Here is a 26033-nt window from a genome sequence, read left to right on the forward strand (position 1 = left end):
AGAGTTATCAGTGTTTCTGTAAAATATATATTTTGCTTTCAATTCAGTTCTCAGAGTGTTGGAGTCCGCCTCCAAGACTTGGGTGGGTCAGTGATCACATGTGTCTCCTGGCCGGCAGGTCTTTGTTGACAGGAAACAGTCAAAATCAACATATTCTATTCAAGTGCAAGAGCCTATTGTGTGGTCTCCAGGAGGCTGCCAGCCAGTCTGCCGTCTATCAATCAAGAGGTCATGTGAGATTCTAACTCCTGGTGTGAATCTCTGGAGGTGAGAGGTTTCCCAGCCTTTTGGCGTGTTAATTAAATCAGATTGTCTTCTGGGAACAGCATGTGGTTAAGATTTTAATTAACTCCCAGCCTTTGATGTAAAGGCCTCTCCTGCAACTCCTGACATGCAGTTTCCCTGTCAGAGTTTAGACCGCTAGCGCCGCCTTGTGGTATTTATCGGTACTGCGTCCATTTTTTGGATCAGTCTTGAATGAATGCATTCCAAACAAGAGATTTTACATGGAAGTATATTATCCAGGTTCAGCACATGGCACTGGTGTGGTTCTGCAGTAAAATAATGTTGTGCCCGTTGAAGGAATGAATTCCCAATAGTTGTGGGTTGCTTTTGGCAATCAGCATTGCCCCTTTTGCAATGGTTTCAGGCTACTGTGTGTAGCCCAATGGTGGTTTTAGGCAGTGCCCTTCTGTGCTCACAACATAGGCAAAAATGGGTGGCAGCCTATTCTTCATGGATTTTCCTGTGTATTTTCTGGGAAGTTCTGGCCATCATGATGTTTTCAATGCCAGTAATGCACAGTTTTTCTGGTAGGGCTCGGATGCATGGGTAAAAACATCCCACAAGCCCCCCTCTTGCGATGGCCATTCTGTTTCACTGATGGAACTCGCAAGATCTGGGATGTTCTCCTCATCTTCTTCCGGTAGATGGCACAGTTCAGCATCTTTTTCTCCATCCGGTCGGATCAATCGGCTCTCCTCGCCGGTCCTGATGGGAAGATTGGGTGGTACCCCGGGCCCCTCGGGTCTCTGCTCCCGGTCTCCGGATCGTCCTCCTTGGCCAGTCTCCAGGTTTTCTTTCTCCTAGGATGACAAAGGAAGAGCGGCAATACCTATTCATGGACATTTCTCCCCCACCATTGATATAGTGGGGTGGCATATATATTTTAGAACTCAACAGATATGAACATGCACATTTTTTTAAATTAAGAGACAGGAACACATAAACTTGAGAAACACAGAATTTGATAGGCTACACGTAGGATCTTTTAGGGTTGGAATTGAATTACTCTGGAGCGGTACCTTCTGGGATTGCAGAGGACTCCTCCAGTTGCTGCAAAGTGTGCCTGGGATGGCAACAATTCAACTGGTTTATGTGGACCCACTTGTCTTCCCCCTCTGCCAAACCGCCTTTGGGGATGCGGATCTTGTAGGCCACAGGGGAGATCTTGTCTATAATTTCAAACGGTTCCTTCCATGTAGGCAAGAATTTTCGCTGTTTGGCCTGGTTCCTTTGGAAATTGTATAGATAGGCCCGATCACCCACCTTATATTCCTTTCGGGTAGTTTTTAAATCATAGTGGGTCTTCACGCTCTCGGCTGATCTTTCTAGATTCCGCTGAGCATAGGCAAAAGCATGCTGAAGGTGTTTCCTTAAATTCTCCACATACTCATGAGTTGTGGAGGCATTTATCAACGTTTGCTCTTGGGGTCTGTAGAGCAAATGCTGGGGAAGCACCATCTTGCGTCCAGTCATCAACTCAAATGGTGACATTTTGGTTGCAGATGAAGGGGTAGATCTGATGGCCATTAGGACCAGAGGTAATCGGATATCCCAACTTGGCCCAGAATCTGCCACAAACTTCTTTAATATGCTCACAATGGTTCGGTTGTATCTCTCCACTGCTCCAGAAGAAGCTGGCCTGTGAAGTGGGAGAATGGAAGACCAGGCTCCCGTCCTTCACCTCTCGCGCTTGGCTTAGAGGGTCACGACCCAGACACCCGCCGCGAGAAGAGTTTGTCCATTTACCAGACGACCAGATACCCTGGTACAGGAACATACGGATGTGTCCATCTGCCTGCCCAGCAGCCCGCCCTGTCCATGCCGACACCTGCGGCACGGATCAACTAGACTAAAACCTACACGTCGTTAGAGATGCCATGACGACCTAGCCAACGGTCAGCACACCTGTGCAAATATACACACCGGACACTCCCGCACCAATCTACACGAAGAATATACTCAGTGCTATGACGTAGGCGACAGACATACTCACGGACGTGCATCTTTATTATTTTCCACATAGGCTTTCAGAATGCAGAAACGCAAGACGCGTCATGAACTCATCTATAAAGCTTGCTCACGCTTCTCTTGAAACCCGTTACCACCATGAGAGGTATAATGGAGACACGATACTGATGATGGAACTATATGCTACTATAAACTAAAGCACCTATGCACCAAACGGACTACTTATGCACCAGGCCCGAGTAGGCCTCAAACAAGAGCTCCCGTGGACATTAACAAAGCAAGAGTCAGGTTGCTGATCCTGCAGAAAGAGCCCGGTGGAGCAACCAGCCAAGGCCGCAATGTTGCAAACCCACATTCCAAGAACAAATCATCAAAGGCATGATGTTGCAACCTCGTACTCCGCGCACCAACGTTAAAGTCACACCGGCAAATTAAACCAGACGCGCAGTGGAAAAACAATATTAATTGTGCAGAATTCTGCCTCTTTCACGGTCTCTCCCCACGTGACCAAGCCGAACCTGACGAGATGCCAAACCCAGGAGAGAAGAGGCGTCTGGATCTCTCGCTACGGGACACAGGCAGATACACATGAAAGGCTCAATGGACATCTGTGACAGTGGGAGCGGTCAGCCTTCCAGCTATGAATAAAACCTCACATTGTCTGCACGTACCCGTAGTGAAACATTGTTGCAACTTACAGGTACACCGAGAGCTGGGAACAGCGGTGGTCCCAGGCTGGGAAGCTCGCGGGCGCACCAATCAGAACATGGGGCTCCTATCACTGACGCCAGTAATGTTAACCAATCCCCAGGAGTCTTCATGTAACAATTCTCATGTATCTAATTGTAGGGACAACCCAGATATACCACCTGACTACCCTTTGTCCACTAACATCGTTCTCTATATGTGTGCTATACTAACCCTACCACTCGAGCAACCAATTAAGAGTGGCGATAGGTTTTTTGTTAACTTTCTGAAGTGACGCAAGTAGCGCGTCATAATACAGTAAAAAGGGCCTGCGAGCCCCACGATTGTGTGTGTGTCAGGACGGACGCGTACGCTCCTTGACCCATCCCTGCCGTTTTGTCTAATAAACAGCAGAGTCACCTTGCTCCTTGTGTGCGTCTCATACTCTATCTCATCTGGGATATACACGGGAGGAGTTGGGGCCTCCCTGCCTGGAGGTCTGCGGACGGCCCGGCCGACCCCGGCAGAATTTCTCTCCGAAAAGTTGGAGGCACTGCTGAGATCTGTTTAAGATCGACTTTTTTTTACTTTTTCCAGGCACTCCCGTTGCGAGGAGGCCCGGCGGCGCGGCCCCCTCTGCCGTTGCCCCCTTCTGAGGACTACAGGACCATTGCGGAGCTGCGAGAAGACCGGACAGCGCAATCCGGATATTGGCCCTCGGGAGCCGGTTGAGAAGTATCCCGCCCGCGGTTGGCGAGTGTCCAGACGTGGTCCAGACGAGGGGAGGTGGCGAGCCGCTTGGAGGGGTGCACGCAGTCGAGCGGCCCTGCATCGAGAGAACTTGGTGAGCATGACACGCACAACGAGCAATGCGAAATTGTGAGGGAGGGGGAGGAAGTAAATAAGGGAGGAGGGAGGTGTTGTACAGATGCGCGGCGAAGGTCTAACAACTTAGTGTTGCTAATGGAATGAATGGTAGCGAAACGGGTGCGAGAGCAATCGGCTACGTCACGGGAAAGAGGGGGGCGGAGCACGAAAACATCACGTGCGGCCGCTCGTAAGACACTGATTGGCCTAAGTCGCGACTACGTGTGAGGGTGGGTGTGTGTGGTTTCCTACGATTTGGCATTTATTGATCAATGAGTAGACGAGGTTCCCTATTGTTCGAGCAAGAAACTCGATAGGTAGATGACGTTTCCCTGTAGGCGGTAGCTAGTTGCATAGTTGCCCAATACGGAAGATAATTGGCTGGTTAAGCCCTCCTGTCGAGGGGCGTATCACACAAGAGGCGACGCAGCGTGCGCAGTTCGATTATATTATTGATTTGATTACCTTGTTCCAGGAGAGACAGGAAGACAGCTGTAGGGTTAGCGGGGTAGAGTGCAAACATAATGAGAATGTACCAGTAGCTCGAAGAGATCGGTGACGTCACCAGTAGGGATTTAATAGGATATCGCGAGCACAAGGAACTTTGGGTTTGAGAATGGTGGGGAAGAGAAACATGATAAAGGAGCGGATACGGAGATAAACGATAAACGAGTGGATCGAAAGAGGAGAAGGGGAAAGGGGCGTGGCTGCGCACGGAGAACGCTGGCCACGGCAAGTGTAAAAGGGGGAGGAGAACGGGGAAACAGGACGACTGTATAAGATCGTCGTAAGGGGTACGCAGCCGCAGGGGGCTGCGTGCGCTTCGGCCGCAGGGGGCTGCGTGCGCTTCGGCCGCAGGGGGCCGTAGGGGAAGGAATATACAATATAACATCATACATATATATATATATATATTTGTTTTTATTATTATTTTTTTTTTATTATTGCATAATTTGTCAAAGGATTGTCGTAAGTCCCCACACTTACGGGGCCAGGTAAACAATATAAGGTTGTATATTATAAACTGCTAGTGAAGGGAAGGGTAACAAGTGGAGCACCACTATGTCATACGGGGCAGGGTCGGGAGGGTGGGGGAACACCCTCACTACCCCACTACAACACATATGCACCACACTACCACCCCATAGGGAGAAATTAATTAAGTACAGCATAGAGTGGACCCAGGGGACGGATAACAAAATGTTGACACCATGGCCGCCTAATGGGAGTTTCGATCCATATGCCCAACATTCACTGCTAAACCATCTGCACAATACATACAAGGGGAAGAAGTTGGCAAGCCATGTGGAGGTGTTTAACTTATGGAGGATGTTCCAGGGGTCCCGACCAGGACCAAATGGAATGTTCACTATGGGGGAAACACCGGAAGAAAAGGAGATTAAGAAAGAAGGAACGGATGGGGAAAAGGGGTGTGAAAGCACAAAGAATACGGGGAACGGAGGACAGGGAGGAGAAAAGATTGATAAATCAGACGACATAAAAAAGGAACCGAGCAATGAGATACCCATAACACCGGGAGTGAAAACAGAGGGAGGAGGGTTGTACCCTTTAAGAGAATTAGGAGAAATAGAAGGACAGTTAAGGGCGGCTGAAGGATACTCGAACCCGGCATACAGCCCTCCACCATATGTGGCTCATAGGAAGATGACAGTGGGGGAGGGGAGGATTGGAGAAGAGCAGACTGTAGAGATAGGAAATGATGAGTGGGTAGCTGCACAGATATTATTAAAATTACGAGGTTCACTAACTGGAGAAGAGAGGGAGGTAGTAAAGAGAACAGACGAGGATAGTACAAGAGAGAGTGAGATGAGGGGGGAGGAGCTATTACGACAAAAGGAAGAGATTTTGGAGGAAAGATTAGCAAAGCTAAGGGATGAGCAGAATGAATTGATCAAACAGCTTGAGAGGGAGGAAAGAGAGAGAGTGAGGAAAAGGAAAGAAGGTAAGGACGAATTGGAAAAATTAAGGGAACGAAATGAGGAGCAAAGGAGAGAAGCTGAAAGGGTAAAAGCAGCAGCAGACAGGGTGTCAAGAGTAGTGCTGAGAGAAAAGAAGAAGGAAGAAGAAGAAAAGGAAAAGGAAATGGCAATATGGAGGAAGAGGGTACTATCAGAGACAGCTAAGAAATATGAAGAGGGGAAAGTAATAGAAAGAGAAAGGGTGAAATGGGAAAGGAAGAAAGAGGATGAAAGAATATTGGAACAGATGAGCAACGAAGTGATGGAGGAATTAAAAAGGAAAAGAGATGAAAATAGTAGGGAGATGGAGGAGAGGAGTGAAGGGGAAAGAGAAGGGAGGAGTAGGGAGAGTGAAAAATGGGGGATGTATATAGAAGTAGAGAAATAGCAACAACATCAGCACTAGGGGGAGCAGTTGGTAACAGAGGAAGAGGAGAAATGGACTTAATAGACTTAGAAACAGTAACAGTAAAAGGCAAAAAGGCAGAGTGGGGGATACCATTTATGACTGATTTTTGCAGTGAGGAGGAAGAAGGAGTAGAGAGGGGAGGAAGAAAGAGTGAAAGGGAAAGCTTAGATAAGCTATACTTCACTCGAACAAACATAGACTCGCCATGGATCAGTAGGAGAAGGGAGGAGCTGGAGAGAAGTGAGGAGGGGGTGCAAGAACTAGTGGAAAAACAAACCCATGAAGCCACACCATCCCCATCTCCATCACGCCCTCCCCCATCGCACCCTACATGCTCAACCGCCGCACGCTCGCTGCGCACAATAAAGCTCGCGCCCTTTATGGACGAACTGACTCCCTATGCATGTCGGCTTAGAGACCTCCCTAGTCGCAGGCAAGACAGACAAATAAACATGCCCACATTAAACACAGGAAATGACGAAAAAAGGGGAAAGGACGGAGAAGGAGTTGGGAGCAGGGGTAATAAGGATGAACTTGAAGAGGTAAAGGAAACGGGAGAAGAGGACGGGTGTGAGGACTCGATATTATGGAACGTAAAGGGGGACACAAGACACAATTTAATGCCACTGTTGGAGAGAGGAGGGGTTAGACCACAGTATGTACCTTGGAAGCATACGGATAAAGAAAATATAAAATGTAGGCTCCCATCACTAAGCGGAGGTGCGGGTAAGTGGATATATGAAATGGAAAAACACACGGCAGGACAGAAACTAGCAGTAGGAGATGTGAAGGGCCTGTTAATATCAATATTAGGGGCTAGAGCGGATGACATTTGGAAGAGAGCGGGATTCCATGGGGTAACAATAACGAACACATCGCATGATGGGGCACCATTTGCAAACTGCAGACATGCGCTATGGCAGGCACTTAGAGTGCAGTACCCAGACACATCAGACATAGGAGCAATTACTTCCCGTAAGATGCGTGAGAATGAGGATCCTGTTGATTATATCCAGGATATTCAAGAGAAGTGGCGCATGGAAACTAGAGAACAATGGGACAAAACACCAGCCATATTTTATCATATACTAGTACAAGGGCTCCCAGAAGGAGTTCAGAAACAACTAAAGAAAGTAGTGGGAATGGAAGCAAAACCATGGCCAGAAATACAACTGACTATAGTACATCACTGCAGGACATGGCAAGGAAAAATGAAACAAAAGGAAGAGGACAGGAAAACAGAAGAGGCCAAACTAGTACAGAAAAAACTTACTAAATACACAATGGAAGGGGCACTAATAACTACGCCCACACCAATGACCCAAAGCCCCACACAAGTAGTGGCTGCACAAGATCCGGCTCAAATAGCACCTCCACAAAGTGTAATACAGCAAGTGCCGCCTCTGCAATTACACGCACCAAACATGGGAGGAGGGTACCCAATGCAAGGAGCTGGGTATTATAGTTATAACAGGGGGAGAGGAGGATTTATGAGAGGGAGAGGATACGGATACAATACCCAACAGCAGGCGGGGGGACTTAGAAATTCCTACCCCACAGGGCAACCCGTATATCAGGACAACACAGGGAGCTTCCCATGGCAAAGCAGGGAACCACCCGTGTGTTGGAGTTGCGGACTATTAGGACACATGTCACGTACGTGTAGGGTCAGGCCAGGAACACCAGCATGGAATGAACAAGCACAACCTAGGACCTCACGAGAACAGCAGGGCATACAACAACAGCAGATGTTACAACAAGGAAGTGACCAACAACAACAAATAACACAACAGCAGCCACAAACATATTCACTGCCACAACAACAAATAACACAACAACAGCCACTGCCACAACAACAAGTAGCGCTAATACAACCACCCCAAACTCAACAAACGCAATTGGGTAGGGTGACGGTGTTGGGACACAACCCTTACACAGGGAATGGCCAATCATTGTACCCCCAATAGGACAGCCCACAGACGGCCTTGGTGTGTCCCATCCTGTCAGTAACACCTAATAGTGCGGAGGAGCCACGAATAGAGGTAACGATAGGTGACAAAAAATTATCATTCCTTGTTGATACCAGGGCAACCCGGTCTTGCATAAGGGAAGGTACATTTAAGATGTCAGGCGAAGCCATGAACACCCAAGGATTTTCTGGGGCTAAAGGGTTGGTTCCATTTACTGATAACGTTCCCTTATCTATTGGAGATTATGATCTGTCGGTTCCACTTTTGTATTATAGTGCCTCACCAGTAAATATACTGGGAAGGGACATAATGAGCAGGTTGAATATGACGATCTCCTTTACAGAGGATGGCATAATTTGCTCTACTCCAGGGATTAACATGCTCGCAGCACGACAGATTATGCAAGCATACTGTGGGCAGACAGCGATTAGGGCGGAGCCAGTAGATGGCGAGCTATTCCAGTATGGAACAGACATGGCATTTGCATGGATGCCAGGGATAGAAGGGAAAATATGGAGGAGGCCAGCAGCCTATCTGTTCCGACCAGAAACACCCGTAAATGAACCAGAAGGAAAGGTGTTTGTAATGGACATCGAGAGCATTATTGCAACAGCTGATTATGTTGCTGTGCACGCCCAAGATAAAGAAGGGAGAGCATGGAGGGCAGTGATAGCACTAGCAGAAGGATGTAGGCTGACCCAGGTGTCAGATGAGGAGCTGTTCTCAGAAGAAAAGGAGGAAGGTGAAATGGTGTTCATGATGAGTGTAGAAATATGGCTAAGAGTGGCTCACAAACAAGTAGCACAGAAAATTGCAATGGCACTTGAGGCACCCACATGCACCCCAGTCCCATTCTTTAAGGAGGATATGTCAAAGGTGCCCAAATCATTATGGACTATTAGCCCTTATGACGTGGGATGCATAAAAAGCATAGGGGGTGTAAGGATAAAATTGAAAAAAGGTGCCATACTACCAAGAGTGAAACAGTACCCATTGTCAAAAGAGGCAGATGAGGGCATATATGAAACCATAACGGCCCTTGTAAACAATGGCATATTGGTCCCCTCAGAATCACCATGTAACATGGCTGTGTACCCGGTGCGCAAGGCTAAAGGGGGGTCTTGGCGCTTCATACAGGACCTCAGGCCCTTGAACAACATAGTAGAAGCAGAGTATCCAGTAACAGCAAACCCGGCCACAATATTGTGTGGCATTCCAGCAGAAGCATCACGATTTACAGTGATTGACCTTAAAAATGCTTTTTTCTCAATACCATTACACCCGGACTCACAAGATTTGACAAGCTTCACTTACCGAAATACAAAGTGGAAACATACCAGATTACCACAGGGATATTGTGAATCACCCTCAATTTTCAATAGAGTAATACAAATGGATTTGGGTAACGTTGAGGTGGAAAGCACAGTGTTACAGTATGTGGATGACATAATAATTTGCAGTACAAACGAAAGTAAATGTAGAGAGGACTCCTTAAAAATGTTGACAATATTGGCTGAAAAGGGGTACAAGGTAGACATGGAAAAGATACAATACTGTCAGGAACAGGTACTTTACATTGGCCAACTGATATCCCAACATGGAAGAAAGATTGCACCACAAAGAGCACAGGCCATTTCAAGTACTCCCGTGCCACAGACTGTGAGAGAACTGCAGCAATTTCTGGGGTTGTGCAACTACTGTAGAGCATGGGTATTTGATTACAGTTCATACATAGGACCCCTGCTTGAGGGTTTGAGGGAAGCCAATAAAGGGGAGAAAAAGTTGGGGTGGACTATGGAAATGAGGGAGGTCTTTGACGAATTGAAAGACGCGATATCAACTGCTCCAGTACTGGCATCCCCAGACTATGAGCGACGCTTTTTTATATTTTCACATTGCGACTCAGCAGTGATGAAAGCAGTATTGGCCCAGAAAACGAACATGGGCTATAAACCAGTAGCATTTTACAGCGGTCACTTAGACCCTGTGATGTTAGGCCACTTCCCTTGCGAACAAGGTCTCGCTGCAGCTGCTTTTGCAGTGGAAAAAGCATCAGCAATAACCATGGGGTGTCCAACTACACTGTTTGTGGAACATGCACTATTTGCAATATTGAATAAACCCAAGTCCACACTAACGACACAGAGGGCATCAGGGTATGAGATCATTTTGTCTAGAGCTGAACTAGCAATTGTTAGATGTAGCACAGTTAACCCTGCAAGGTTCCTAGCAGAAGTAGTTGAGGAGGGAGATTACGCCCACGACTGCACCCAAATAACTGAAATGTACTCGTGTACTAGAAAAGTTGAAGAAAACGCACTAGAGGGAGGTGAGCTTTTGTTTATTGATGGGTCATCAACTATTGATCAAGGAGATGGGATACGGAGGACTGGGGCAGCAGTAGTAAAAATGATGGAGGCGCCGGTGTGTGTGGCTATGAAGTGTGTACAATTACCACAGCATTACTCTGCTCAAGCCGCGGAACTGGTTGCACTAATATTGGCATTGAAGGAAAGTTTTGACAAACGAGTGACCATATATTCCGACAGTGAATATGTTACATCCACTGTCCACTCAGGGCTATCAAAATGGAGAAGAAGAGGGTTTAGGAGAGCTGATGGCACTCCAGTGCAACATGCCCTCTTGTTGGCTGAACTAATTGAAGTAATAAATGACCCCCAAGAACTAGCCCTAGTCAAATGCACCGCACACACCAATGGTGAAGACCACGTCTCAAAAGGGAATGCAGCAGCAGACGCACATGCAAAATATGCTGCATACTTTGGTGAGATATGGAACCCCACAGACTCACAGAGAGGGAGAGGGAGGGGAATGGCTAGGGAGATGTTAATAAGAGAAGGGTACACCCATCTCCCAACCACACAGATTATGGAGCTACAAGCGGCTGCACCAATGGCCGAAAAAGAAATATGGGTAAAAAGAGGATGTACAATGTCACCAACCGACGCACTATGGCGCCAGGGTGGCACTGGGAAAGTTGTAATACCGTTGGCACTTTTAAATACCGCCCTGAGCCAATTACATCACCCAGCCCATACAGGCAAGGAAATAATTGCAGCACGAATTAGAGAAGATTGGTTCTGTCCTGAGTTAAATTCTCATGTGTCAAATTTTATCAGCAATTGTCTCACATGTCAACAGTTTACGGCCGGTCATACCCTAAAAGTGATAAGAGGTACCATACCCCGGCCAGAAGGACCTTTTCGGCACCTTCACATTGACTATGTTGATATGATCAAAATATGTCAAGGTAATAGGTATATGATTGTAGTAGTATGCCCATTTTCTAGGTGGATTGAAGCAGGGCCCTGTTCACACCCAGATGCATTTAGAGCAGCCAAATTCATAGTAAGGGAGGTCTTCCCCAGGTGGGGAGTGTGCGAGGTGTTAAGATCAGACAATGGCCCGCATTTCGCAAACGAAATGTTCCAGCATATCACATCCCTGCTGAGCATAAAACACAAATTTGCATGTCCATACCACCCACAGGCTAACGGTGTATGTGAACGCCTGAATGGCTTATTGAAGGAAGCAATTGCAAAGATACAACAAACAACAAAGAAAAGTTGGTTGTATTGCCTTCCGTTAGCCCTATTTGAATTAAGGAATAGGCCAGGGTCCGACCACCACCTCACCCCTCACGAGGTGGTTACTGGACGTCAAATGCGCCTTCCCCTAACGCCAACGTCAAGGGCATTCACTGACCACGAAAGTTCAGCGAGTGTGTTAGGTGATGAAATGTATCAATATGTGTCTTCTTTGATTACTAGTGTTGTGTTTGTGTCTCAACAGCTCGAGCGCACACGGGGCGGGTCTACCAGCAATCAAGAAGAAGGCGCAAGTACAGAATTGGAAAAGGAGAACTTGTGCAAACTTGCCAAAGGTGACCACGTGCTACTTCGCAATTTCAATAGAAAATGGAACGATAAGAGGTTCACTGGCCCCCATCTGGTAGAGGACGTATCAACAAGAGCAGTAAAACTAAAGGACAAGCGTGCCTGGAACCACCTACATGATGTAAAGATCTACAAACTGCAGACCCGCCCCAGCGCCAACGACAGGTCCATTGGAGTAACAGCAACAACATCCCCGACAGCGGAAGGAAGTTCTACCACAGACAACGACCCAATTGTTCCCTTACCGTGTCACTACCCAGCTACCCCGGAGACAATAACTGACGAAGAAAGGGGTGATCCCCATACTGCCCACCCCATGGTCACACGTTCAAAGAGTAAAAATACTCCCGCCATCTGAGCCCAAACCCCCCGCCCATTGACTCCCAAGTACAGTTATAACGGAAACTGAAAGACATTGCCTGCACAAATACACATGTAAACACGTGAATGTTCTCTTTTTTCTCTCGCACATACAGGAACTGCGTATTATTGTATTGTTAAGAAAAAAGCTAACTAACAAGTTCACTGTCCAGGCGTAGATGGTACTCCCAGACGATAACTACCCAGAAGAATTGTCACACCAATTTGTATACGAAATAAAAAGGCCAACATACCTAAAAAGGAGAAGGGTACGTGTCTACTACACAGCATTCCTCCTGGCCATAGAATATTCCATGCCCCACCTCCGCCCATACTTGCCGGTCCTAAGAGACCGATCACTTAGAGTAGCATGGGAGCAGCTCTTCGCCTGGGCACTGAATGACTATTTGATAGGGAGAGCTTAAAGGAAACAAAAAACTAACATTTAATAACAAGCATTTTGATAATTTTTAGGCGGGCAACTTTAACGTCGCAAGAATACGCTGCCAGGACTGCAGCAAGGTAAGAGCAAAATGCCGGTGAGATTAGCATATGTAATAAAAATAATAGGGATTTTGATGATCACCGGGTTCTTGGCTGCCTCTGTCTGGCAGTACAGCTATGCTATCAATTTTATTGCTGCACCCAAACCTAATATACCCCCGTCCCCTGCTGCAACAGGTGTTACGTCAGGTGGTAATAGTAACATTGCACCCAAGCAAAATAGAGTTAAACGCAGCACATACTCAGACAATAAAGGTATTGATAATTATATACAAGATTCAGCACACGTCACAAACAACATATGGTACCAACACATGACCCGCATTGGTAAGCAGACAACTGAGGATAGCTGCTACGTTTGCTCATTAATACCATACGCCATGAGTGCTTCACGAACATTTGTGGCCACAGAAATAGATGAAAAGACAGCACAGTGCATAATATACTTGGCACTGTTCCAAACGAAAGGAAGATTTCAAGGAACAGTAGTGCACATGACATGGAAAACACAAGACTCATACCCATATGAAAACAACTTCCTCAAGACCTATTTGAGTTATCACAAGACCAGTTTACATGCTGAAGCATTCAAATACATAACAAGTGGCCCTGCAAAAGGAGAAACAAAGAAAGTAACACTGCAGTATCTACCATGTGATTGGTACGCCACTGAAGTTCCGGGTAAACAAGGATGCTGGGAGAGGCCGCTGGTGACGATAACAGGAAAGGTGTATCTGGACAACAGCTGGGAGATAGGAGTGATTGGCAGCAACATGGTAACAAAAGAAACTATCTCAACCATCGAGACACACAATCACCGATGTTGGACGACGTGGATCAAGTATGTACCAATGCTCACGTGGGTAGAAGAAGATGAAGAACCAATAACAATACTACCGTTGACTGCGCCCAAGGTATGCTACCAGCATAAAGGAGAGGTGGACGTAGGATATAACACCAATTGTGCAAGTGTGACGGAGTTACCTGAGGGGGGAGCGGGAACAGCAGTAATAATGGACCACTATTGGGCCTGCGGAGAAAAGGCATACCATACACTGCCTCCCCTGTGGAATGGTGTGTGTACAATGGTACACGTCAATGTACCATCACTAGTGGTACCTAAGAAGCACGTCAATGTGGCGAAATTCCCTAAAATGGATGAAGGGGATAAGAGAAGAAAGAGATCTGCGCCACTTCAGGAGGAGCAAGGGAACAGGACCAACAGCAATGATACTGTCCTAAATAGAAGAAAAAGACAAGGAGAGCCACTGACAGGAAATTACCTGTGGGGAAGGTCGGAAACGGCACTAACATCAATACCGCCAGAACACAGACTATTCAGCAGAGCAGCAATGTTCTTCTCCTCAATAATACACCCGGGACTACAGGCTTACGCAAACGCAAAATGGCTCCAAATAACTAGATGGGAACTAATGATGACCATCAATTCTACAGTAAATGGGTTTAACACAATAAAAGAGGAGCTACGAGCTGTAAGGATGGTAGCACTCCAGAACAGATATGTATTGGACCTTCTCACAGCAATGGAAGGAGGAGTTTGTGCAAAGATAGGACAATCATGCTGCACGTTCATACCTGCCAACGATGCTGACAATGGTACACTGACAGAAGCAGTTTCACAATTGGCCCAGATGCACTCCAAAATGATGGATGAAAGTAACGGTGTAAACAAGGATAAGAGCTGGTTTTCACTATTATGGTCATGGATGCCATCCTGGCTGTCAGATGGACTGAAAATAATAGTGGGTTGTACTATTTTGGCTGGAGCTACTCTGATCATAATTAGATTTTGGAAGCCCCGGAAGGCACGCACAACTGACGAGTTGCTAGAAATGGTGGGAATGCACCCCTTGATGCCAGCAGATGACGGCCAGCATACAGGTGTGATAATACAGGAGAGGGAGAAGTTGCGCACCCAAATCATCACCAACCATCTAGACCCACCATCAGTGAAAATCGAGAACCCAAGAAACCCCAGGAGCTACATAGGAAGATGGGTATACTGTACTCCTGGAGGAACCTGTGAATATATGTATTGGTCATTTGAAGATCATGTAAACCATTATGGACATCTCGGAGGAATAACTAAGATATGGCGAGTAAGAGGAGATAACGAGAAGGATATGTTTGTGGATGACAAGTCGACCAGAGGGGGGACTGAAGTGGGAGAATGGAAGACCAGGCTCCCGTCCTTCACCTCTCGCGCTTGGCCTAGAGGGTCACGACCCAGACACCCGCCGCGAGAAGAGTTTGTCCATTTACCAGACGACCAGATACCCTGGTACAGGAACATACGGATGTGTCCATCTGCCTGCCCAGCAGCCCGCCCTGTCCATGCCGACACCTGCGGCACGGATCAACTAGACTAAAACCTACACGTCGTTAGAGATGCCATGACGACCTAGCCAACGGTCAGCACACCTGTGCAAATATACACACCGGACACTCCCGCACCAATCTACACGAAGAATATACTCAGTGCTATGACGTAGGCGACAGACATACTCACGGACGTGCATCTTTATTATTTTCCACATAGGCTTTCAGAATGCAGAAACGCAAGACGCGTCATGAACTCATCTATAAAGCTTGCTCACGCTTCTCTTGAAACCCGTTACCACCATGAGAGGTATAATGGAGACACGATACTGATCATGGAACTATATGCTACTATAACCTAAAGCACCTATGCACCAAACGGACTACTTATGCACCAGGCCCGAGAAGGCCTCAAACAAGAGCTCCCGTGGACATTAACAAAGCAAGAGTCAGGTTGCTGATCCTGCAGAAAGAGCCCGGTGGAGCAACCAGCCAAGGCCGCAATGTTGCAAACCCACATTCCAAGAACAAATCATCAAAGGCACGATGTTGCAACCTCGTACTCCGCGCACCAACGTTAAAGTCACACCGGCAAATTAAACCAGACGCGCAGTGGAAAAACAATATTAATTGTGCAGAATTCTGCCTCTTTCACGGTCTCTCCCCACGTGACCAAGCCGAACCTGACGAGATGCCAAACCTAGGAGAGAAGAGGCGTCTGGATCTCTCGCTACGGGACACAGGCAGATACACATGAAAGGCTCAATGGACATCTGCGACAGTGGGAGCGGTCAGCCTTCCAGCTATGAATAAAACCTCACATTGTCTGCACGTACCCGTAGTGAAACATTGTTGCAACTTACAGGTACACCGAGAGCTGGGAACAGCGGTGGTCCCAGGCTTGGAAGCTCGCGGGCGCACCAATCAGAACATGGGGCTCCTATCACTGACGCCAGTAATGTTAACCAATCCCCAGGAGTCTTCATGTAACAATTCTCATGTATCTAATTGTAGGGACAACCCAGATATACCACCTGACTACCCTTTGTCCACTAACATCGTTCTCTATATGTGTGCTATACTAACCCTACCACTCGAGCAACCAATTAAGAGTGGCGATAGGTTTTTTGTTAACTTTCTGAAGTGACGCAAGTAGCGCGTCATAATACAGTAAAAAGGGCCTGCAAGCCCCACGATTGTGTGTGTGTCAGGACAGACGCGTACGCTCCTTGACCCATCCCTGCCGTTTTGTCTAATAAACAGCAGAGTCACCTTGCTCCTTGTGTGCGTCTCATACTCTATCTCATCTGGGATATACACGGGAGGAGTTGGGGCCTCCCTGCCTGGAGGTCTGCGGACGGCCCGGCCGACCCCGGCAGAATTTCCCCCCGACACCTGTAAGCAATGTGTAGCTTCCTTTTAACCCCCAGTATCTCCCACATCTTTGTCATTACTTCACTGGTGAAGTGGCTACCTCTGTCTGACTCAATCCTTTGAGGTAGACCAAAACGGGAAAAGATGTGGTTAATCATCAGGGCAGCTGCAGTTTCTGCCTTGCAATTTGGGGCTGGGAGACATTCCACCCACTTTGTAAACAAGCATGTAACAGTCAACATGTACTTGTTTCCTCTAGACGAGCGAATCACAGGGCCTACAAAGTCGATTTGCAAATCTGACCATGGCAGTGTCATCCCCCTCTTTTGGAGAGGCGCACGGTGCGTGAGGGATGATGGCTGAAATTGTGCACACACAAGACACCCCTTCAAGTATTGGTCGAGGTCCTGCCCCATGTGTGGCCAGTATGCAACCTCTCTTAAGATTTCCAGTGTTGTGTGAAACCCCTATGACCGGCGGTGGCCGCATCATGGGCGTGACTTAACATCAGGCTTCGGAATGAGGTAGGAACCACCCACTGATCATGGCCAGCTTGGGATTTCCTTACCAACAAACCGTCTTGGATTCGGAACATTTTTGGACATTTCATCAAAACTCTTAGGTCCTCTTTCCCAATGTAATCAGTATCCGTCAGGGGAAAGTTCTCAGGGTCCTCAAGGTGTTGGTAAAACTTACCAATAATTGGATCCCCCTTCTGAGCTGTAATCGAATCAGCATCAGGGGTCTCCTTGCTCCATTGGGCAGTTGAAAGATTATTGTGAGCATTTGTCTGGGACCTAGTGATAGCAGTGACCTGGATGGATTTCCCCCAACAGGGACTCTATTTCGATTAGATCCACTTGGATGGCCCCGGTTTTGGCCAGCTGATCAGCTAAGTCATTTCCAGTTTTGTCTGGTCCCTCTACTTTGGAATGACCCTTGATCTTTTTCCAGTAGATGGTCATCCCATTCGATGTGACCAGATCATCAATGTTTTGGATTAACTTCCCATGTTTCAAGGGTTTGTTATTAGCACATAACATGCCTCTGGTTTTCCAGTTGACCAGGTGCTCCACGAACCCGTTCCGTACATAATCCGAATCTGTGATTATGACCAGTTCGTGGAGTTGATGCTGGACAGCAGTGAGGATGGCCTGATGCACAGCCATCAATTCTGCCACCTGACTACTTCGGGGACCAATTTTGTATCCAGCGGAGGGTTCCGGAAACTCCTTCACCCAGGCATTCCCTACGCCGGCCACCAGTTCTTTCTCCCCGTTGTTGTCAACATGGTACGAGCATCCATCCACATAGACAGTGGGCATTCCCTCACACTTCTCCTCCTCAAAGACTTTGTGTGGGGAATTAAGGTATGCCTCCGTGTTGTCCTTGATTTTTAGACTTTCGTCCTCGAGACAGTTTTCTCTGGCACAATCATGCAAGTCAGCCAGACCTTGCGCGAGGGGACTCTTCTTGTTTTGGCCATATCTGACCTCCACAGGAAAGCCTTGCATTGACAGAATCCAGGAAGTAATTCGGGAATTACTCACATTTCCGGCCCGGATTCTGTCACTTTGGAGATATTGCAGAGGCTGGTGTGGAGTCTCCACTATGATGTGTTCCCCCTGGATAAACGGGCGATAATTCTTCAATGCCCACACCGTTGCCAGGAGTGCCTTCTCCCAATCGTTGAATTTTTCCTCCACAGAGGATAAAGTTTTGCTCGCATAGGAGATTACTTTATTGACCTTGTCATGCTTTTGGTATAATACTGCCGTCAAGCACGTATTAGAGAACCCTGTCTCCAGGAAGAACCCCTTGTTTCTGACAGGGTAAGCTAGGCAGGGCGCTTGTGAGAGGCTTCTTTTGAGTTGTCTTACTGCCTCGGCTTGTTCTGGACCCCATTCCCACTTGACCCCCCCTTCAAGAGATGAATCAGGGGTCTAGTGATCTCTGCGTAGCCTTCAATGAACTTCCTGCTGTAATTAGTCAGTCCAAGGAGGCTTCTTAGTTCCCGCAGAGTTGTGGGGTCTTTCAGTTTCTGGAGTGCTTCCACTTTCTTTTCTTGGGGACAGAGACCCTGAGGAGTAATCTCATGCCCCAAGAAATTAACACGGGATCTACACCACTGTGCTTTCTGAAAGGAAAGTTTTGCTCCGGCGGCCCTCAACTGGGTCAGAACATAACGGATCTCCGCTATGTGTTCCTCCACAGATGAACTTTTGATGAGGACATCATCTACATAAGCCAGGTTACCCCTTGCACCCAGGTCGGGCATGGCCTTGTGTAGGAAAATGTTGAATTCATTGCCGGAGTTGAGGTATCCGCAGGGAGTCCGGGTCCATGTGTACTGCTGGCCCCCAAAGGTAAAAGCCAGTTTGTATTGGTCCTCCCTACTGACAGGCACGGTCCATTATCCATTGGTCAGGTCTATTGCTGTGAATGCCTGTGACCCCTGAATCTGGGCTAGCCCTTGGTCAATGTAGGGCAGAGGCCATCGGGAAGTATGGACACGTTTGTTGAGCTCCCTAAGGTCGGCGCAGAGTCTCCACTGGCCGTTTGGCTTCAATATTCCTAGCACCGGATTATTGAAAGTGCTGTGGACTGGACGGATTATTCCCCGGGACTCTAGGTTCTTAATTATTTCAGTAAGGGACTCCATTGATGCGAGAGGCAAGCGATATTGCTTCACAAACACTGGAGTCATGCCGGGGTCTGTGGGGATTGTTGTGGTGTGGATGTCGGTGCGACCACAGTCATATGAGTCTACCGCAAAGAGATCTTGGAAATCCAAGAAAACTTGTTTCAACTTTTGCTTCTGTTCCAGAGTCACACAGGCATCAGCTAGGTTGACCCTCTCTTCCACCATCTGCCTGAAGCCTGGAAAGACTTCTGGTTTGGCTATCTCAGCGGCCTCCTCCAGCTGGGTGGAGAAGTCCCTGGTCAGAGTGCTGATTTGGACTGGAGGCCTCAGGTGGGAAAGGCAGCCCTCATGGACCTGGAAAATCACCTCATCCCTCCTGAAGTCACAAGTCAAATCTTCCTTACCGTAAGGGCAAGAAGTGTACACCAGGAAGTTCCCCCCATGCCGGGTGAAGATCCTGTCTGGTGTTGTTTTGTCATCACTGTCACTGTCAAAACAGTCCTTGGGGATTGGTCTTAACAGTTCATTTCCTAAATCAATGGAAAAATGTCGGTCATCAACCGCCATTCCAATAATGGTGCCTGCGGCTAGAGTAATACTCTGCAAGTCGCTGTTATCCACCTCTATTGGGATGGTGTCATGTTCTATGTTGACTAATGGTGTTGGGTTTACCCCTAACCCTTGCTGTTGGAGAGAAGCGTTTAGATGTATGTAAGCATCAGGGTTTTTCAATTTTTGTCCTCTTTTAACTTTCACTCCCAGGGCGAATTGTCGGGTCCTTTCTGGGATGGTGACTTCCTCTTTAATCTGAATTTCAACTGCATAAGGTAGCAATTGAGCTGACCTAAATGCTTTTTCTGGATCATCAAAGCCCATGGGATTATCCGCTAATCGGGACCAAGCTTTGAAGTTTATTAGGTCCAAACTAATGGCAAAGCGATTGAGAATGTCACTGCCTAAGTAAAAGGCGTCAGTGACGTCTCGCTAGACCCAACAATTATGGACTATGCTCTTGTTGCCAATGGAGATTTTGAGCATACACCTGCTTGGCAGGAGATGTTTGGAATTAGGTGCTTCCAGGTCCATTTCCCTTTTGTCTATCAGTTTGAATGTGGGAATGGCTGGATCTTTTGGGAGTTGGCGGAACATGGCTTCGCTGATGAAGCTCTTACCGTTGTTCACACACACTCGAGCGAGAACAGAGTCCTTCCCATCATTTAACTGAACAGGGATGAACAACTGCTCTCCAATTTGCTGAATATCGGCCAGGCTCTGAGCTGATTTCACATCTTTCTGGACTATGGGAGTGGGAGTTTCTGATTGTGGATTGGTGAAGAATTTCAGAGTGTTTCCTTCCAGTGTGGAATACCACCTTAAACTGGAAGGAAGGTTGATTTTCAGAAATAGAGAGGACCCCCCATCACCAGTCTTTTGTCCTACTGTTATTACTGTCACGTCTGGAGTTTGGCTGTTCTGGAAGTGAAATTCTACTTGGTCAGATTTTTGTTCAACCATGTGGCAGGTGCCGTTTAAACTAACATGGTTGACACTCTGTTTTAATTTTATTGGTCGGCTAGTCTGGGTCCAGAGGACCTTGTTTACACAATCTATTAGGGGTGACAACCTTCTCAGGAGGTCATTCCCTAGTAAACAAGGGGTGCCCTCTGGAGCCAATACTATGACCGGGTGTTTCACCTTGTGTCGCCCAATTTTAATGTCCAAGTCTGCAGTCCCCTCAACAGGAATTTTCTTCCCGTCAAAGTTCTGCAGTTGTCCAGGAAGAGAGGTGAGAGGAATATGGTAATTCTCCCCCCTTCCGGCATTTAGTTCCTCAAAGGCCCTTTTGGACAGAAGGGTAGCTTGGGATCCAGTGTCCACCAGTGCCAAAATTGTACCCTGCCCCTGTTCTTGTACCGGGGCATAGTATCTTCCCTCCTTCTCCTCAAGGGGGCACAGATAATGCAAATTTTTGGACAACTGGTGGGCTAACTTTCTGGTTTTGGACATTGGTAGCGAAGAGATTTGGGTGGAATTCTGTGGAGAGTCTTGGGCATCTGAAAGAAAAAGTTGGCAACTGGAGATCAGAGCCATTGTGGGTTCCCCTGGTTCCGGTTCTGGGCCGCCCCCCCTTTTTGGAGGCAGTCACCAGGATGGGTTTGAACCAGGGGATTTTGGTATTGTCGGTTCTGGGATGAGATGATGGGCGGCGGTAGCTCAGTCTCCACATCTCCCCAGTCTGGATTGGAATCCCTTGGGACCCATTTTTCTTTGGGAGGAGTTCCGCCATCTCTAAAGGAGAAGATCCTTTTCCCAGGATCTTCTGAGGATCCCTCTCCCTCAAATTGGAAGACCTGTACCTCCTCCACAAAGTGGGTCTGTTTGGGTCCTTTGTTTCTCCTACCCCCCCCCCTCTGCTCCTTGGGAGGCAGGCTTTCAGGGGCAGGAGATTTTGTTTCCAGTTCCTGGTTTTCCAGGGGCTGTTTACAAGTTGGGAAGGAAGCTTCCTCCAAGGCTTTACAACCCCCCTTCCCCTTGTGCCTCCTCCCTGGGAACCGGTGGGTTATCGGGGTGCTGCCCCCGTCATTGTTCTGGAGCCCCAGGTCCAGGGTTTGGGGCATTCTGCGGTGGCATGCTCATCTGAGGGTTCTGTTGAGCCCTCAGTATGTGACCCAGATCCAGTGCCATATTTGGACCTGGTGCTCTAGTTGTGAAACCCGTTCAGGCTGATACGGGGCTCTATTTTCTCCCCTGGGCTGATCCCGGGAAGGGTAGCTATCCCTTCTCTGGTAGTACCCCTGGTTGGGAAGATTTTGGTACCTCTCCACCCTTGGCCTCCCCTCTCCCGGATTAGGTTGTCTGGGCTCAGGGAATTGGGGAAAGAAGGATGGATGATTTTAGGGCGGGAAATTGGGTGGATACCTGGGGAAAAAGTTCTGCCCAGGATTTGGAGAATTGCTGCCCTCCTGTGGGAAGTTGGGAGGGAAGTTCCCTGGGTTAGGTGCTTGGCTGGATCCCCCCCCCTTGGGCTGGAGGAGTCCACACATAACCCAGGATTGGTCGGTTTCCCTTATAGCGGGGACTTACATAGTCAGGGGGGCGGGGGTCCCCATTTGTGGGACTACCTCCTCGACTCCCTGTCTGTGACTGGCCCGAGGGCTGTGAATTATTTGGTGCAGGCAGGTTTTTAGGCCCCCCCATCTCCAAATATAAAACGGGGGCAACCTTTACCTCTGCCACCTTGGTTTTGGGGTTTTTCGGCGCGTTATTTTTATTTTCGATAGGCTTCTGCACCTCATAGATCCAGGTAGCCTGTTCAATGACCCAGTCTAAAGATCTTTTCTCATGAAAATCTCTCACGAGCTGGGTCATTATATATTTAGGGAGAGCATGGAAAAATGTATTGACAAACTCAATGCGCACCCTTCTGATGGTCTGTGCAAAAGCACGCTTTAATTCTTGGACAAAGTCTTGTGGGGCCTGATCCTCCCCACATTGCAAATTGTAGGCTGCCTTGCGAGCCTCTTGAGGATTTCTGTGAACAGAAAAATGTTTCAAGATGGCGGCCTCATAGGTGGACCATCTTAGATGATTTTGGTCCTCCAGCCCCGCAAAGAAACTGGAGTATTCTGGGGAGAATGTCTATTTGACGTACTGGATGCAGCTACTGCTGTCCTTCAAATGGAAAGTCTCCATCATTTGCTCATAGAGCTCCAAGTGTTCCCAAACGGAATACTTGGCGTTCTTATGATAAGGCGTGATGACACTCCTTATTGCCTTTCTTTGCTTCAATGGTCCTTAAGCAAGGCCCTTTTTGCCTTATTGGCCTTTTTGGTTCGGGTAACCCTGGTCCATTCATCCTCTGACTCAGAGGCACTGCTCCCAGAGGTTCCTGTCTGATCTTCCAGGTTTTCCCGGATTCTGCGAGCCTGGGAATGGCTGGCAGAATGTGGGGACCTGGTCTCCTGTGTCCTGCGCCGTTCAGAGGAGTCTTCAGATTCCTCCTTGCTGCCAGGATTTGATGGGTACCCCCCCCACTGACCTAACTGGGCAGAAGTTTTCAGGATGCCCTTAATGGACCTACTCTCCTGGGGTTCCCCACTAAATTGCACTGTGCTTGGGTGCCCATACCCGGATGCCTGCCCCTCTATTCCTGGGAGGTACTGGCCTATGAGCCCCATACTTCTGGTTGGATAGTAATCTGCCATCCCTGTGGCCCGGTGCTCATGTGCGCGAGGGGACATGGGGGTGGCAGAGTCCAGGGACTGAGAGATATGAAGGCCTCTGGTACTAGGGCTCCTGAGGTTATGCTCAGGAGTCTCCCTCTCCCAGCGAACCTCATCTCTATCCGCCCCTGCTCCCTGTTGCAATGCAAGAGCCTGCGCTTTCAGTTCCTCAGTTAAGGCCTTACTAGACTCTATCAGTCTCTCCTGCATCGCTACCTGTTGTTGGAGCCTATCATTGTGCTGACAGAGAGCCTCATTTTCTCTCTGTGCCTCCTGATTGGTCCTGGAGTACTGGGTCAGTCTTTGCTGCATGAGGGTTACCTCCTGAGTCCCTTCCCTACTGGCCTGCTCCTTTCTTGCCAGAGCCTCCTCCATCCTCCTGGTGTGCTCTAACAAGTTCTGGTGTTCTTTTTGGAGGTCACCCAGTCCCTGGAGGGCCAGGTGATTTTCTTCCATTTTCCTTTTTAAGTGGCAGACTTCCTGGCCTAAGGTATCCCTTTCCTGACTAAGAGCCTGCATCTGTGCCGCCAGGTCGTCCCTTTGCCTTTGGAAGGCACCTGCTTTCTGGCGCTCCTGGTCAAACTCTGCCTGGGTATCCAGGTCTTTCGAAATCAGTTTATTGCTCTCTGCCTTCTCCCTATCTAGGTGGCTTTGCAGGGTGACTACCTGCTCAGCACGTGCCCTATTGAAGTCTAACTGTTGCTCCAGCTTTTTCTGGCTCTGCAGTAGGGAGTCCAAACCTTCTTGGTACTCCTTCTGCAAGGCCAGAAATCTGGTAACCTGGTCAGCCTTTTCCTGTTGCAGCACATCCATGTCCTCCTTTATTTTAGTGATGTACCATCTGCTGTCATTTTCTGACTCCTGGCTCCTGAGCAGCCTCTGCTCAGAAGAGTCCAGATAAGATTGGGCCTTCTCTAACGCCATCTGTTGACTATTTGCCAGATCCTGGCCTTCAGCACATTTGTCCTGCATGTCTCCCATATATAGGTACAAGTATGCCGCTATCCTGGTCATCTTATTATGTTCATCTTTGGCTTTAGGGGCCATATATAGTTCACTCAGGGCCACATGTAAGGGACCCTGATCTCCCCATATATCTGACCCTGTTTCAGTGACCTGTTGCGCGATTGCCTGCAACCAGACCGTTTGGTCCTGATGAGTCCACTCACCTCTCACAAATAGCTTATGTAAGAAGTGCTCTCTGGCTATTTTGATGTCTACCAGTGTCGTTATTCTGGAATTTGAGTTCCTTCCTGACTTACAGAAGTTTGTATTTTATTTTTGCAAAACAGACCATTTCCTTAGAGCGTTCCTTTGAGGAGTGCTTTACAGCGTAACACAGCGTGGTGATCCGACCGGATGTATGTCTCCTGTCAGTTAGCACACTGTATTAATCTGCACAAGTGATAAATCTAACCCAGAATATCCCGGCTCGAGCCCCCACTTTGTAAGAGGATTCAATTCAACACTACAGCTAAGTCAAGGCCTAGTCTGGGATACTGAATGGAAACCCTTAGTGATATATCTCTATGTCCAGTTCATGAGTTCTGGATGACTACCCCTATATAACACCCCTCTCTTAGAATCCCCCTGACCTCACTGAGCCAAGAAGTAGTTCTGTTTTGCAAGTTTAAAAGGTTTATTTGAGAATTTAAACGATATATATATATCACACTTTATAATAAATTGATATCTGATAGTACACTTAGACATATGATGTTGATAAACAATGGGTAATCTGGCACTAGCACACTTCTTTACAATCAATGAGGAGTTAGTATAGGATGGATAAAGTAGCAAAACTACTTTTATGATTTCAAGGGAAAAGCAATGAGGAATAAAATGCAGTACAGAAATACTTGAGATGATTTTAGCAAAAGATAATATAATCACTTTTTCTCTGGCAATTCACCCCCCTCCCCTATGCAATGTAAGACATGGAAGTAGATGGAAAGAGGAGCACACAGTTCTCAGTAATGCAATCAAATACAATACGAAATTCAGTTCCCCCCCAGCAAGCTTAGAGAAGACCGTTATCAGTTTTAAAACACAGGCCCAAGTGCTTTGAATGTGGTGGCAATGAAATGAGAAATATGCTGAAAATGCTTTTAATTCCCTTTAGGAGGTTCAGGGGGAGTCGTAGCTACTTGGGATGAGTTCAGGCTCACTTTAGCAATGATTCAGGGATGGTTCTTAAGGGGCAAACGAATTTTAGCAGTTCAGGCAAAAGCAGCTATCTTTTTACTAGTAAAGAAATCGGGCCAAATCGCAAATCGCGGCAAAATTCGCGAGTGCGTGAATCGTGATTGCGGAAAAAGTGTAAGGAGTAGGAAGTCGGTTCTAGGCTTGTTGGAACGCTTAGATTCTAAGCTTTCAGAGGAAAGCCCAAACGGTTCCAGAGATATGAACGATTTTGTAAAGGTCGCTTTTCGGATTTAAAGTAAACTCAAAATGACAGGTGACAGCTTTGCAGCTGCAGAATTGACAAATGACAGTGGTGCAGCTT

Source organism: Ambystoma mexicanum, chromosome 6q, assembly GCF_040938575.1.
Source record: "Ambystoma mexicanum isolate Mex_15411 chromosome 6q, UKY_AmexF1_1, whole genome shotgun sequence".
In the NCBI taxonomy this organism is placed as follows: domain Eukaryota; kingdom Metazoa; phylum Chordata; class Amphibia; order Caudata; family Ambystomatidae; genus Ambystoma; species Ambystoma mexicanum.